Below are 17,161 nucleotides of genomic sequence, written 5' to 3'. Positions count from 1 at the left end.
CCAAAGCAGTTGTATCCATAAATTTGGATCCTGGCGAAGAGAGAAAATTTCAATCAATGAATTCGCTGGCAAATATTTTGACATTTGCATGCCTTCAGTACGAAATGTCGCAGAAAATATTTACAAATACGCATTCTCAAAGAAATATAACCAAAAAATTATTTTCAAATATCATTAAGAGAGAACTAAGATGCAGTTACTTTATTATATTTATTTAATTTTTTGGTCAGAAATTCCTATTTACATACTACTTCTTTTTCGACCTGAAATAAGGGAGATAATTCTGTAACGTAGCTTTCTCCGTTGCTGTAGTCGTAATTAACTATCTACGTCGTAATTCATTAATTAACTATCTACGTCGTAATTAAGGATATTTATGGTTTCTAACTTACAAACAGAAAAAATAACTACGGTTACACATTGCACAACAGTGAGTTATTTTTAGATCCGTTGCAGAAATATACAGTGTATTTTTTTGGTTATTTTTAGATCCGTTGCAGAAATATACAACGTATTTTTTCGGTTATTTTTAGATCCGTTGCAGAAATATACAACTTATGTTTTCGGAAACAGTCGAAGGTATGGACTAATGTTATTTTATCAGTGCATAAATTAGTAATTTTACTCAGTACTGTCTGTATTACGCTTCTCATTGGGTAACTAGATAATAATTTTTAAATTATATACCAGTAGATTAGAGCCATGGCGCAGTGGTAGAGCGACTGATTCTCGTTCTTGGGGTCAATGGTTCGAATCTCGTAACGGGCATACTGTCGACGGTACCGATTAATAGGGTTTTTCTATATATTGTGGGGGCGCCAGCAGCCCGTGTAATCTCTCATCACGTCAAATACGTGGTGAGTGCGTCTTTTGCACTACCCCGGGATTTGATCGGGGGGGGGGGGTGTACACGAATGCATTTCGCTCCCAAAATAAACAGAAGCGTGGATGTATAAGCTCTATGTCACATGGGTACCCACAAAAAAAAACATTCGGAAAGAATGTGGCCAAAAAGAAACGGTTATGGGATGGCGAGAAAGGTCTCTAGAAAAGATAAAAGTCTCAAATAAAGACAAAGTCTCAAACAAGGATCTCATGAAAGACACACAGGCCAGTGCAAGGACCCATGAAATGATAACCGCTCATCATAGCTACTGTTTTGTTTTTGGGCTAAAAATATTTTCTTTTAAATGTATAATATTCGATGTATGTATGTATGTATGTATGTATGTATGTATGTATGTGTATATATATATATATATATATATATATATATATATATATATATATATATATATATATATATATATATATATATATATAATGAATTAACGAAAATATCAATGATGTATTTGTTGCTATTAAAAAGTTAGAACATGACGGTATAAATTTATCTGATGAATTAAATCACGAAAAAATTATTTCTGATTTTGAAACACTGCAGGAGGCTAAACACGATGGAAGGTATATTTTGCCATCCCAATATAGATTTATAAAGATGATTCAGACGGTTATGTGTCAATCACTAGCCACAGTAGACGAAACGCGAATAAAGGAATTTGTTTCGTTGTCTCGTGCAATTGAAAAAAATTAGATCACAATTATCTCAAGAATATGAAGCAAAGAAGATAATTAATACTCGTGTAAGGCAATTAAGAAAAATTATGTCAGATCGTGAAGCGATCGAAAACGAAAGTTAGACTCATTGATTTTATCAAGTAAGTACGTGGAAATTAAGTACGTGGAAATGAGATCGAAAGTAAAAAAAAATTTCTGATTACACTACAGATTTCAGTAAAATATTATATTTTTTTTTGTTTTTCACTGACAATATTATATTATTTTTTTTTTTTGTTTTTCACTGAAAATTGTTGGATTTGTATGATTTTGACTACCTATTATCCCTTCAGCGTTGAGAAATCAGTCGATGTATATGATTTTGACTACCTATTATCCCTTCAGCGTTGAGAAATCAGTCGATTTGTATGATTTTGACCACCAATTATCCCTTCAGAATTGACAAATCAGTCTGATTTTCAGTAAAAAAATAAATTTCTTATAATATTTTTGTTTTTCACTGAAAATTGCTGGATTTGTACCTTATTACTTTCAAAATTAACAAATCAGGCTTATTTTTACGATGAGACCTTAAGATGGAAATCATCAGGATTTTACAAGTAAATTAATATTTACCGTTTCATTTCTAAAATCCAGAAAATGCCCGGATTGGTCTGTTAGTTTGAGATTTATTCTTGATAACAATGGATTATGACATCTTAGATAGACCGGATTGATCGGCTCTTGCACAATCAAAAATCCAGGCGGTTCTTTTGGTGTGAATGAATAAAGAATGAATCCTTTCTGTGCTTGATTTGACATTGTTGTGTCCGTGCTGTAGCTGTTATCGATTACATGACACACAAGATTGACCGCGACCACTTGGGTTATATTTACGACTTCCGGAGATACATGTCGTCCTTGCCCATGTGGATCATTGTTGTGCCGGAGAATAGTTGCCGGTGGTGGTGTTTTTCTCCACTGCGTAAGTACATCAGGAAAGAACTCATCGATGCTTTTGGTGGTGGATTTTTTTAGTTCGTCTGTGTTATACCCGGGAAATTTAAAATTTGGAAGATCAGCTTACTTTATCGAGTATGCAGTTAGAAATGTTTCTTTATAGCGATTATATATATTGTCAGTGTAATCAATTGTTGCCTGGATTACTCGCTGGTGAAAATATTCCATGTCGGATACGACTTGATTTAATATTTCTATTCACGTGATGATTTCGCTGCGTGAACTTGTTATATCAAAAAGATGTTCTTGGAAACTTTGCCGTAGTCGATCTAGTTGTGTTTTATGTTCTTGATTCATGATTTTAAAATATTCAATAATTTGACGTACGGGAACAACAGTGGATTTAGTTCCTTCTCTGGGGGTTTGTTCACAAATAAACCCCCACCACATATTGTCTTTACTATAGAAGTTAAAATTAGTACCCAACGTTGCGCTTTTTATATCGAGTAATTGTTGTTTGTAATACAGGGTAACATGGTGGTATGGTTGTTTGTCCGTGACAGAGTCAGACTTTTGGGGTTCAGGTGGTATCGATTTCTCCGGCGGTGGAATTTCAGGCCAACCTAACACTGTTCTGCTCGAACTCTGATTTATATCCACGGCGTAGTCGGAAGAGTTTATCTCAATTGCAGAAGACAGCGTTGGTTCATGAGCTGTTATTGCTATTTTGGATTCTTTTTTTATTCGACGTTTTAATTCCTCATTGATTTCGTCGATCTGATAGCTCCCAGTTGGTATTCCAACGTTCCAGTCGGGTGTAGCATCTTGCTAATTTTTATTTGCAAACACAAACGAAATATTTGCTGGTAATCCACCAAATGATTTTGATCTGATATTTGGCCAACTGTGATATACTCGCAACTGTGCTAGCGCGATCTCGCTTACCGGAAAATTAATACTGAATTCAGGTTTGGTTGAGCTTATTGTTATCATTGTGGTCCTTGCCTGAGTTGTATTTGCGGCTATCTGCTGAAGTAATTCTGTCATTATTCATTTTCGTTGTTTTCAAATGGTGGACTTCATCGTATGTCTTAACCATTAACGCGAATTCGGAATCTGATATTTTATCGTCGCTGAGGCTTGATAATATCGGTGACGATAATTTTGAGTAAGCTGCTGCTGCTGTGTTTAATCGTGTAACCGCGTCATGGTATTTTGTGCTATTGCACGTTGATATCTTTTTCGCGATTATATTAAAAACACCTGCAAGTGCCGCTGATGATGAAACGCATATTGTTACTGCTAGTGCAGTTGTTACCGGGGTCAGCGCTGATAATACTACCCCAGTGGACGCAACTACCGCGAATACAGAGTATACTGCAACGTCAAGAATGACTGCTCGTCGCTTATATTTTTCTACTTTTGTTGTATATTTTCGATGATGGTTTTTAACTCTGATTGCCATTCGCGTACTTGATCGTATCCATATTGCTGGACATTTAATGTTGTCATTGACTCCGTTTTTGTCAATGCCATTATTATTTTACGCAGTAACCAACTGAGGTGTCTCAGCTACAAATTCCAAACACCATCAGTAAGATGTTGCGGTTAATTTCTTATCGGCTATAAACGTTTCTTCGTTTCCGCTATTTAATATGATAGACACAACCCCGGAAAACCTGTCGGTGGAATGTCGCTAGGGATACGTTGTAAATATCTCGAATTTTTCAGCACTGAACACAGGCAGTCTATACACGCCAGTAACTGTTGCGGTATATTTTATAGTATTATTTTGTTTTGACCATGTTGCGAATCCAGATGATACTGTGTATACTATGTTGTCAATATGCCAGGGAGTAACTCCAGGTGGGATTTTAATCAGACTAATTTTGTTAACAATCTCAGGAATTCCACTTACGACATCTTCGAGTGTTTTCTTGATCGTGTTAATGCCAGTTTGGATATCAGAGAGTTTTGCGTCAACGGTCAATGGGGTACCAAAGAATTCCTCTGCGGTTTCATTAATTTTTCTAAAGTTTCTACGGAGATTTGTAAACGCATTTACGTGAACGTAATACTCGGCCCGCAACGTGGATAATTTACCGTCAACGGTGTTGTAGTCAACGTCAACATACCTTTTCGTCGCTGCATCTTCGTCGGATGTTGGATCTCTTTAAACCACTTTTTTATTTCAGTTCATGCTGAGTTCACCTGTCATTGTGTCACCGGTATTTTTTAAGCGATTAGCAACATTTGTTTCAATTTCATCTTTGATGCCGGCAATTGACATACTTGAGTCTCTGATTTTTCCGCTGTCAGTGAACACAGGGATGTTACCCGGGGTAGGTCCAAGAACCCTGCGAACTATGTCATACCATTTGATATCACTGGTTTTTAGCTTGCCATAACGGTCTTGAAAAATAACAACTTCATCTGGGTCTATTCTGGAGAGGGTTAAAAGATTATCGATTTCATCTTTGGTCTCATATTTTGATAAATCTACGTCGTCGCGTTTTTTACTTTTACTCGTGCTGAGAGATCTTCCGTAAATATCAACTATTATTCTTTAGGGATTGTTTAAAATGTTAAATCGTTCTGCGGTATACTCGTGCATTACTTTGTGAGGTGGTTTGGTTGATTTTGATAACGCGTCAAGTGCATTAATTACTTCACGGCCACATATCGGAGGATCAGTTAGTGTTTGTGTTGGTAGCGTTGAATACCAGACTGGAATGGGAGCGGAAGTGCTTTGCACTTTGTGTACGTATTTTAGAAATTCGACTGGCGGTGCTAACCCATACGAATCGAAATAAACAATTCCACGTGGATGTATCGCGTAAGCAACCCAGTGAGTTCCAGGACGTTCGCTGTTATCGAGATTAATAATTCCAGTTTCTGGATTATTCGGTTGGCTCGGTAACTGATCTCGCATAAAAACACCTCTGCAATTTTTTTATTTTTAATTGTTTAGCGGCATCGAGTAAATCAAAATTTGAGATCGATGTAAAACCGCTGGTTTTCAAAACCGTTTTGGGTACCATGAGGGCAGAGTTCCTGCAAGTCTTAAACCTGCCCTGTATTGTTCCACTGGTAGTTTTAGACGACCCAGCTGAGGCATATTGGACTTTTTTGGACGCCTTGTTGGTTTTTGTGTCCGTGATGATCTTTCTTTTAAGCTTTCCTTGTGTAAAATTCCTTTTTCAGTTGCTTTTTTTAATGCCATTCCAATAGCGGTTCCAACAGCACCTAACGCAGCTGCTTTTGCGACAGCTGGAGCAGCAGCAGCTATCAGCGCTGGTATTGCTGAGAGAAGTGGAAATATATCACCGGTTTTAATCATGTCGCTGATGGCTTTTGGAGCGAAATCAAGTTGAACTCCGGTTTTTGCTTGCTGCGCTTTATTGAAATGTTTTAGTTGGGTTTTAGTCAATGATAACTTGTTTGGACCACCACTAGCAATTTGATCTCGCTTCAATGTTATTTTTGTCCCACATGCGCTCGCGTTTTTTTATTCTAATTTGTTCGCCTTACCAGAAGTCAGAGTGACATTAACGTGACTATATGACATTTTTATAATTAACGCGGTTGGTCTAATTGTCTACATGTTTTCCACTGGGGCATCAATGACTCTCATTCGCCCACCAAAATCTTCAAGTAACATTGTTTTATGGCTGGGTATAAGAGCAATTGCTCTGTAAATAGCACCACCTGTGTTTACGCTAGCTCGAAAATGCATATCAACGACAAATTGCTTAACTAAAGCAAGATGTTGCAGCGAAAAGTAATAAATTGGGTACAGTGTTTTAAAATCTAACTGCTATATTTGTAAACCAGTATCAATACTGTGATCGCGTCCCACAAATGTCATCAAACGATGATATGCACGTGCTACATAATTTTCGTTAAAATCCAATAATATATCCTCGGATGGTTCTTGATGTCGGTTTATTCTTAAAGATACATTAGAGGCACCAAGTCTGTCAAATACCATTGGATTTCCTTCTTGATTGTTTAATCCTGCAACATTTTGAAAAGCAACAATGATATGTCTTGGTGCAGAAACACCTTGCTGTGATGATATATGCCAAGTAAATACACCGTAAACGGGATTTTGTTAGCCATGATAATATCGATTTGCCGCCTTGATCCATAAAAGAAAGTAGCCGCTGTTCTTCAGCGATCGATGGAGTCATTACCGGCATCCACAACGAAAGTTTAAATAAAATTACTTTACCATCAGCACCACCTTCTCGCCAGATAGCACTATTATCTTCTTTTCGATGAAGAACAATTGTGTGTTTGGCTCCAAAAATGACCTTTCTGACATTTCTGCAAAATCCAAAGATGTGAGACAGTGGAATTGCACATGAAAATCTTCTTCGATCACCTTTTAACATTAATTTACGTGTTTTAAATCCTAAGTTGTAATCTGGATTGCTATGAACCACCGGCCATACACCAGCGTCAGCGTTGTCGGCAAAGTTTCTTGGTCGTCTTACATTATCAGGTCTCCCATCGGGATTGTCAGAATTATCCTTGGCGAACATCATAGTCGGACCAGCTGATCTAGTATAATCATCTGAATATCTCGCTAGGCCTGTAATCGTTGTAGCAACGTCAACATTATCTTGGATTTTCTCAATTTCTTTTCCATCAATCATGTATACAGCACTTTTGAATAACGCCATGATGCCATTATTAACAAAGCCAATTCTGGCATTAGCTCCGTATGGTGTATTAGTGACGACGTTTGTTACAAGTTCACCTGTGACTTCAATAAATGCTTCAGCGGGCAAGAAATACCTACTTGTATCCTGAACTCGTAATTCAATTCGTCCACGTTGATTTGGCGATACTGCTTCATAAGAATAATATTGATAATCACGCACAGACTCATCCTTGAGTACTGGTGCATCCATGTCAAACGCTGGGTCAGATGTACGTTTAAACATTTTATTATAATTTGTTATCTTCTAAAGCGAAGACCACTTCCTGATATCAGACTTGTATTTATTTGTTCAGCCCCTTGATTTATCAGTGCTGCTAGTTTTTGATTTGCGGCTTGATTTATTACTTTACTGACATTTGCAGGCATCACTTCAGTGCTTGGTAATTTGACTGGCTGTGCCGGTTTGCGTATTAATCGTGCTAGTCTGTCCTTGATTGCCAAGAACGCTTTACTGGCAACGTTACCAATAGCACCAGGAGCTTTATCACGAACATCGTCAATAGCTTACATTGATAATTGTTTTGCGATCGGTACTGCTTTGGGAGCTATCCTTCTGAATAAACCCTGAACAACATCACCGAGTCCATCTCCGTAAGTTGCTTTATAGGTTGGTAATCGTGAGTTTATCACTCTAACCGCTACGGGTCTACGATGAGCATTGTGTATAATCATCTTATTTGTTATTCATTTATCTAACAACTAGTCACAATGATAGTCATCAACGATTTCATCAATGAGCCCCCGATAAACATTAATGTCCATGATACCGCCTTGAAATAATCGTCGACAGATATCAGCTGCTTCATTAATTATTTCTGGTGAGTTATTTCCAGCTCGTTTTCCTCCTATGAGAACTTCTAACTGTTGCACGTCATTGAGAATATTATCAGGACAGGCAATAAGACCACTTCCCAAACCACTGCCAGTAGCACCGGATACTTCTTTTGAAGATTGTTGTTGCTTCGCTTCGATTACATCTTGTCCAAATTGTGCGTACCCGTGATCTAATGAATCAATATGCGAATTTTTAGAAGCAAAATATAATACAGCAGGCCAAATATTAGATCTTACTTTTTCAACGTATTCAGGTTTCAGATATTTTTCTCTAGAATCATAACCACGTGCAACAAAATAGATTAATTTATCCCGATTAGTAAACGTATTAAGAGCTTTAAACATCACTGCAGGTTGTGATGATGTTTTGAAATCGAGTCGAGGTTTGGGTTGAGGTTCGGGTTGAGATTTTTGTCGTTCTATTTGTTGCAGAGGTGGAGGAAGTCGATAAGACTCTTGCTCAGGTGGCGAATAGGGAGGTGGTGGTGGCCGTTGAGGTTGTGGTGCTTATTTATTATCAAGTCTTTGTATTTCGTCCACAAATCTCGTAAAATTTGGGTCATCATTTCTGGCTTGTTTTTTGTCGTAATACACGCGATAAACCCATTTTACAAAATTGTCATTGTTTACGGTAGCGTATTCTGGTTTTAAAACCCTGTTTTTTTAAGTCATACTCAGTAATGTTTTAACGGGTAAGTCCTCTTCTTTTAATTTTTTTAAGTTGCTCAATAACACCTTCGTTAAATTTTGCAATCAGTTCAACATTTTCTTTTACTGGTTTGGGTTCAGGCGCAGGCTCCCGCCTTTTCAAGTCGGCGACTTCAGTACGAATTTTGCTGATGCCTTCAAGTATTTCTTTATCGACGGGTAGGGGTTAAACTGCAGCTATATCAGTTGGAAGATCTCGTAAAATCTTTTTTGTTTTTTAAGTTCTCGCTGCTATTTTTTCAGTCTGCTCAGCGGTTTGTTTTAATACTGGAAGAATACCCTTCTTCCTCTCCTCCTCATCCTTAATACCTCCCCTTATAGCTCTTTCAGTAGTCGTTGCAACTTTTTCAGTAGCTTTTGTAATGGGTTTAAATAACTGTTCTGTACCCGTAGCAAATTCAACTTGTGCTTCTTGACGTTCTTTAAGTTTTTGTCTTACAGAATTACGAACAGGAAGAAATATTTTGATTGATTCTAGTCGCTTTCGAGCTAATCTAGCGGAATGTGCTTCTCCGATATTTGCCATTATTGATATAATGATGATTTAATTTATAGCAGCAGAGAGGGTGCGCCTCCAACTTGGCACCGACACAATCGCATATTTTCCTTCGATGTATCGCGGTTAGAAAAAACCTATCAGCGATAGGATGGATAAGCCAATTCGTCGTTGACAGGACTGTCTTACGCTGGATATCGCGTTTTGTTTTTGTGGGGTTTTTTTTGCGATTTTCCAGGAAGGCTTATTTTGGCGAAATACTAGTGAACCATTTAGTCTGTTCACCCTCTCTGCTGCTAGCTCTCGTTCTTCGATCTGCGATGTGACTTCGATCCTGTTGCGAAAAAAACTGCTTTGACGTCTCTGTTTTTTTTTCTTAGCAATATTATCCAGAGGCGACTCCATTATTTGAACTTCTGCTGGCGTATTTGGTTCTGTCGCGTGAAATGCCTTTTCTATGGGACTAATCTCTCTGTCCGCCTAGGCTATATTGAGAGAGAGAGAGAGAGAGAGAGAGAGAGAGAGAGAGAGAGAGAGAGAGAGAGAGAGAGAGAGAGAGAGAAGTAGTTTTCCCATTGAGGGAATAAATATATACACGTTATTTTTTTTTATAGAGACTTCAGCAAACATCAGTTTTGTTTTGTCTTATCTACACTGAACCATACCTTAGATGGTAAACTTTAACCCATATGAATTTCCTCCGATTATTGCTTCTAGGTGGAGATATTTTACCGCGTAAAAATGCTGTGTTTGGATAACTTTCTCTCAGTTAAGAGATGAGTATTTGCCCACATTCTTCGCTAAAAAGTGGTAAGTGTACTCCTTTGAGGTAACTTAAACCACGCTTATCCCTGAGTGCGTTCCTTGTTATAGTTTTGCCACCCCCACCCCCGCCTCTATCCAGAGACCGATACAGTTAATTGTATATGTAATGAGCCCCTATGGGGTAAATTGTCCATATTCCAACACACGTAACTAATTTGGGCAACTCGAAAAATGACCGCCAAATAGTTCATAGCAATAGTAAAAAATATATTCCAGAAGTCGGGGTAAGGAAGGTACAAGATTACATCCTATCACTAAAAAGTACACTGCGAAGAATTTCATGGCTTTATTTGGACCAATGAGATTCACATAAACTGATATGTTAACATAATGAGATATAATTAAAAAAAAATGTTAAACTGCACTTACTATATGTAAAGTGTACGAAGTATGTGATAAACAAAATAACGTCATGAAATTTTAGTTACATTGAAGTGGACATATACTCTTAAATTCTCGTGGCTATATTTTACATGATAACATAAGTGAAGAAATGCTGGTGTGTTTTGTGATGAAGTCATGAAAAAGTTAGAAGAAAGAATGGCAGATCGAAAATGAATGTACGTTTGATCTTTTTTGCAAGTGTACACAAGGGGCTTACGGTATTCATATGACGACACTTATTTAGATACAAGCCTTTAATTTCCATTCATAGTATATGTGTTACTGTAACATCTAATTTTGACGTGTATTTGATTTAACTCTGATCGTAGTTCAACATGTACCGCTTTAATGTGTATTAGATTCAACTCTGATCTTTGTTCAGCATGTAACGCTTTAATGTAAATTTGATTTAACTCTGATCTTTGTTAAGCATGTAACGCTTATTTGATTTAACTGATATTTGTCAGCATGTAACGCTTTAATGTGTATTTTATTTAACTCAGATCATAGTTCAGTATGTACCGCTTTAATGTGTATTTATTTACTCCTGATTATAGTTCAGCATGTCCCCTTTTAATCTATATTTATCTCTGATCTTTGTTCAGCGTGTAACGCTTTAATGTGTATTTAACTCTGATCTTTGTTCAGTGTGTAACGCTTTAATGTGTATTTAACTCTGATCTTTGTTCAGTGTGTAACGCTTTAATGTGTATTTATTTTTCTCTGATCATAATTGAGCATGTCCCCCTTTAATCTATATTTGATTTAACTCTGATCTTTGTTCAGTGTGTAACGCTTTAATGTGTATTTGATTTAACTCAGATCATAGTTCAGTATGTCCCCCTTTAATCAATATTTGATTTAACTCGGATCTTTGTTCAGCATGTACCGCTTTAATGTGTATTTAACCCTGATCATAGTTCAGCATGTACTGCTTTAATGTATATTTGATTTAACTCTGATCGTAGTTCAGCATGTACCGCTTTAATATATATTTGGTTTAACTCTGATCTTTGTTCAGCGTGTAACGCTTTAATGTGTACTTGATTTAACTCTGGTCGTAGTTCAGCATGTACCGCTTTAATGTATATTTGATTTAGCTCTGATCTTTGTTCAGCGTGTAACGCTTTAATATGTATTTAACCCTGATCGTAGTTCAGCATGTTCCGATTTAATGTATATTTGATTTAACTTTAATATATGATTGATTTCACTCTGATCTTTGTTCAGCATGTTCCGCTTTAATATGTATTTAATTTATCGCGGATCGTAGTTAAGTATGTACTGCTTGAATGAGTATTTGATTGAACTTTAGTGTATACATGTATTTGATTTAACTCTGATCATAGTTCACCATGTAACGCTTGCAGAGTTTCCTGTTAATGAAAAATTTATACTACGAGTACATACTATACATGTATGTTATTTATATCATATACAAATACACTTATTTTCACTTTGAATGGATTTACGATATTCTCCGGGCAACTGTGTATTGACCGAGTGAATGAACTCCTCACATCCCTGAGAGTGTGTCCACTACAAAATAAAGTTCTAAGATTTTTCTTGTTGCTCATAATCAAAGTTTTCGTCCAGTGCAATATGTTTTTCTCCGTCACTCCAGATTTTTGCTTACTTTGTCCCTTACGCACGAGAGGGGAGAGGGGAATGGAAAAAAGAATGGATTCGGATGAAATTGCGTACCATTTTAATTTCATTTAGAAAACAGGGACTATTAATACCTTTTAGTGTTATTTTCATAGGTCATTTATGATTAATGAGTGAGTAGAAATTCATCATTTATCTATAGGCCTGCAGTTGAAAGAATGTTTATATATATACGTATGATTGCGCCATGGGCAGATCACAATTTGATCTACCAATAATATTGGTATATCAATTTGTTTTATGCCAACACTTTAAATGCCATGTTATTTTTAATATATATATATATATATATATATATATATATATATATATATATATATATATATATATATATATATATATATATATACACACACACACACACACACTATGAGCATTGTGCGTGTTTCTGATTTTAGAGTTCGAGCTTCATTTTGTGATTCGTAATAAACGTGTTTCGGAAAAATGACACGAGAATCTAGAGGTTTTCAATTAGCAACTTTTCCAAGTGATTTTTCTAAAAGTCTCGTTCAATCAGACTATACCATGACTTTAAGACATCTAGTGCAAGGGGTACTTTGTATAGATCTCCATATGTTATCAGCTGCTTGTTGATGGATATTATGACGCCAGAAGACGTACATTTGTACAAGTCATTTACTTAATGGTAGAAACTGATCAGTCCTCCTTTCATTTGAATCTTGCCTTCTGCACGTTTCAGCATTAACAGGCAAATACCATACTGAAAACATTTATTTTAACCTTGTTGGTTTTGAGAATGAATTAAATATTCACAATAGAATTTCATGCACTACCCAATAGACTGAGTGTTATAATACGTTCATGAGAAGTCGAATGCATAATATTCTCAAATAAATCAACATTCGAGGAATATGTTTCAAACTTTGCCATATGACATTCAGATAGCTAAACTATCCCTCCTGTCTGATTATTTGGACACCAAAAACAATTTTAGTATTAGGGTACCAAAACAATTTAGTATTAGGACACCAAAACAATTTTAGTATTAGGACACCAAAACAATTAAACTGAATAATAGGACACAAATACAATCTGAGTATTAGAACACCAACACAATTAATCATCCTGTTTGTGTATTTTAACACCAAAACAACTTCGATGGGGACACAGTTAAGGAGCCAGTGGTGAATTTGGCACATTTGCTTGGTAATAACTATACTACCTGTGTACGATAATTTATTGTTGTTCAAATTATGAAATTACGTTGTAAAATAGGTACAAAATGGCAAAACAAAACATGATTTTGAGTCAAGACAGGAATTTCTTTGAGGGATTCTTAGTGATTTGTTGAGATAACTCTCATGCCTTTACAGAAACTCAGAAACTGTATGATTTCCTATTACTCTGATTCTTGCTAGCCTTAACACATCTTGTAAGCGTATGTGATTGCTTGATTTTATAAAGTTATTTTACTAACATTATTTTTCTTTTATTCTATATATCCGCGTCATATTCTTGTTGTGGGACAGAAAGCCATCCATGCCAGCCATGTAGAAGGGAAGAAGATATATTATCGTGTAATACTTTTGGAGTATGGGCATTTGGTTATAGGGTTAAAAGGAATTCTTTGAATTTTGTGATTACTTGTCTGATTATTGGAATTCGGTGAAATATAAAGTGTAATACTTTTAGAGTGTGGGCATTTGGTTATAGGGTTTAAAGGAATTCTTTGAATTTTGTGATTACTTGTCTGATTATTGGAATTCGGTGAAATATAAATTTTCCTTTTGCCCGAAATAATTAGCCAATTACTAGGAGCAAACTTTTTGGAGTAAAGTGTTAGTGAGTTTCCATGATGCCATGGTCCACTAGTAATGAATTCAGGTCAAAACCGAATGAGTGACCCTGGAATAACAGTTCCTATTAAAATCTAGTGGTGTACATTGGTGATGTGACTGTAGTGGCAGTATTAACGGTAGGAAACCGATAAATTACACAAAGGAATCAATCTGAAGGGACTCGGCAGATACCGTTTGTGTCGTCGTGTTGGCAAATGTGATGCAGTTGTACTGGCGAAATGTTCCTGGAAACCACAGCTTTACTGGCCTAAGGTGGCGTAGTTAAAATAGTTCCATGTGTTAAGGGACAGTCGTATAGTTTCTACGGCGTGAACTGCTGGCGGTACGGAAACCTAACGAAAAGAAACAATGCAGATGTGCGGTTGATATATATTTGGCAGGTTGTGAGATCTGTTGTCTTGCATTGATCATATTAAAATTTATGTATAGAACGGACACGTCGGTCTTTCTAATTTGCAACTGAAGTTGTATGGAAGTCTTTGGAAATTTGTGGTAAACTTATAACTTCTAGCGGGAATCGCGTCAGGGTTTGACACCGCTTGGTCACGTAAAGACCCCTGGCTTTTAACAATAGGATTAATTGATCCTTCTGACTTGATTTACTTTTTGAGTGGTCAGGTAAAATGTACACATCCATAAATACCTAACCATGATTATTTAATCCTTATAATTCCAATTTACTTCCTTTCTGTCATCAGATTGCATCATCAAGACATTCACTTTTAGGTAGATCGTAGTTTTCTTGTATTAGCCTCTTAACTGTGACAGAGTACATAGCTGGATCTTCGCTAGCGAAGAATTGTCAATTCTTTATACAGTAATATAGGGTAAAGCGTCAAAGTGGATCATATCAGTATTATATTGTTATGATCATTTTTTTAATACGTAAAAATTTTGGTTGATGCTGTTTAAACCAGGCTATTCCTTATTTTTGACTCATTATGCTTGTGTATGGGACCTGATTGTTTAATAACATTCTTTGTTCTTGCTTTCTACGCATTTCGATTTTTCAAAAGTGTGTCCATTGTTAGTGAGATCCCTTGCTCTACGTATGATCCTTACCTTGAATAACAGCCGGTGAAACAATATCGAAACAAAATGCAATATTGTCTCACGATTGGCTTATAAGGCCGTCCATATGCTTTCTTGGCAAAAACAGGGGCTGTGTGAGTGTTGAGATGCAGGAATAGCTATGTATTGACACTATTTTAACTTCTATTTGGCGATTTTAATTAGGGTGCTGCACATTTTGTTTTGGAAATCACAAAGGTGGGTGGGAGGGGTTTGTTACTGTTATTATTATGGTGTAAGACATTGGTATTAATAAAGCACCACATAAAATTACCTGGAAACTTAGAACCAAAATTTGTCCGCAGAATTTACAGATGTATAAAACTTATTGATCAGTATCACGCAGCCATTTATATCCAATCATATTGCAGAACATTTGGTTGGTTCATGACAACTGGAATTATTTCACAATATGTGTTATACATGGATATATGATAGACATAAAGTATGAAAAGTTGCTGGTACATGGAGAAGATTTAGATTCTCAACCAATTTTCTGCGTTGTTCAGTGACATATGTAATAGTATTCATTTTCAAATCATCACCACAGTGGATTAAACCTCAAATGATGAAGATATGCCATTAAGTAAATCACTACAGTTATTTCACATTCTTGTATGAAGAATAGATAATTTCCTGTTACTAACGAACACATATGCAGGAACTTGTATTGTCTTAGTCTAGTAACTTTTATTTTTTACATATTAGTGGAATGGGTTCAAAACACAAATAGAAGAGTGTAAGAATACGTTTCTCCCGTACAACTAATTAAGTATGCACCCAGTGTGAGATAAACTCGTCGCACGTACACATGGTGCGAAAGCGATGTAAATTCCAGCCAAGACAAGACAAAGTCCGGCTACAAGAAAAATATTCCCAGATGGATCCAAGTAGGCAGACCCACATAGAACAGCAAGTGTCATATTCATCCAAGAAGACAACCTTGTTCAAAGAAAAGACTCCCAGACCACTGTTCCATATACTCTGCAGAATTGTGGGCAATCATAGAAGCTCTTAAATAGACACGAGACAACAAAATAGAAGAAACCAGTGTCATACTTAGTGACTCCATAAGTATACTAAGATCCCTGGAAGCCCGCAACTCGATCAGTAGATCAAACTTCCTGTCAGAAACCAATCTTATTCCAGCTTGTTTGCCATCTGGTATAAATTGTTTACCTAATGATGCTGTTTATTTCATGTATGCTGTACTCGATAGTCTTATATCCAACCTTAATTTTTCTTAATAATCTGTGATATACAAGTAACAAGTGTACTTAGTCACGCTTGTCAAAAACAATTTTATGAGGTACCAACTGTGTCTAATATTAATGTGTGTGTAATGGCCTTTGAACTATTTCAGCTGATGTTTTCATATCTGTGCTGTACTACCAAACCACATTTTGGGAATAAAATGAATTGTTTTAATTATGAGTTGTGTTTTATTCATATCAACACTTATTGAACTTCACGTGGTTGATATGGGATAAATCACATTATATCATATTATGTAATAACTAGGTCAAAGGTCAATGTACCAAATAGTATGTACCGCTCCTACTTCAGAAAGTACAAATCACCTTAAAGAAAGGACTTTATATTTGTTTGGCAGATGCAGAACTTAACATCAGAGACAGGTGGACATGACACGATCTTATTATAAAGTATAAGCTTTGAACACTTTACACACTCTGCAGATACATGAGATCACTAACCCCCAGTCCTCACACAAAGGTCTACCTACCCATCCTCTTTGTTGTAAGGATTGTGAGAAGTGTGGTCATACAGCTTAGCACGTTAAACCACCCACCCACTCCCACCCGCTTTTATTGCGCAGTATTATAAACGAAATGTCATTACTGTCATCTCTTACCTGATTATCAATAGTGGTGGAGGAGGGGAGCAGAGGCATCAACTATGAACATATTATCTAAGCGAAATTTGTTCATCCAACAGTAGTGTTCATCTGACGATATTTAGGACAAAGGACTTCATCACATATACGGGAATCTATTGTTCTCTGTCATTCATAATTTCTGAGTGCAACATAATACTCTGAAAACTCTGCAGTTTTGCCTGTGCTCTAAGCGGTTTTGGCGCTTACTAACT

The sequence above is a fragment of the Sinohyriopsis cumingii genome, chromosome 4 (genome assembly GCF_028554795.1).
Source record: "Sinohyriopsis cumingii isolate HCF-2022 chromosome 4, ASM2855479v2, whole genome shotgun sequence".
NCBI lineage: Eukaryota > Metazoa > Mollusca > Bivalvia > Unionida > Unionidae > Sinohyriopsis > Sinohyriopsis cumingii.
The sequence above is the reverse complement of the archived record's forward strand: the minus strand, read 5'-3'. Positions refer to the sequence as shown.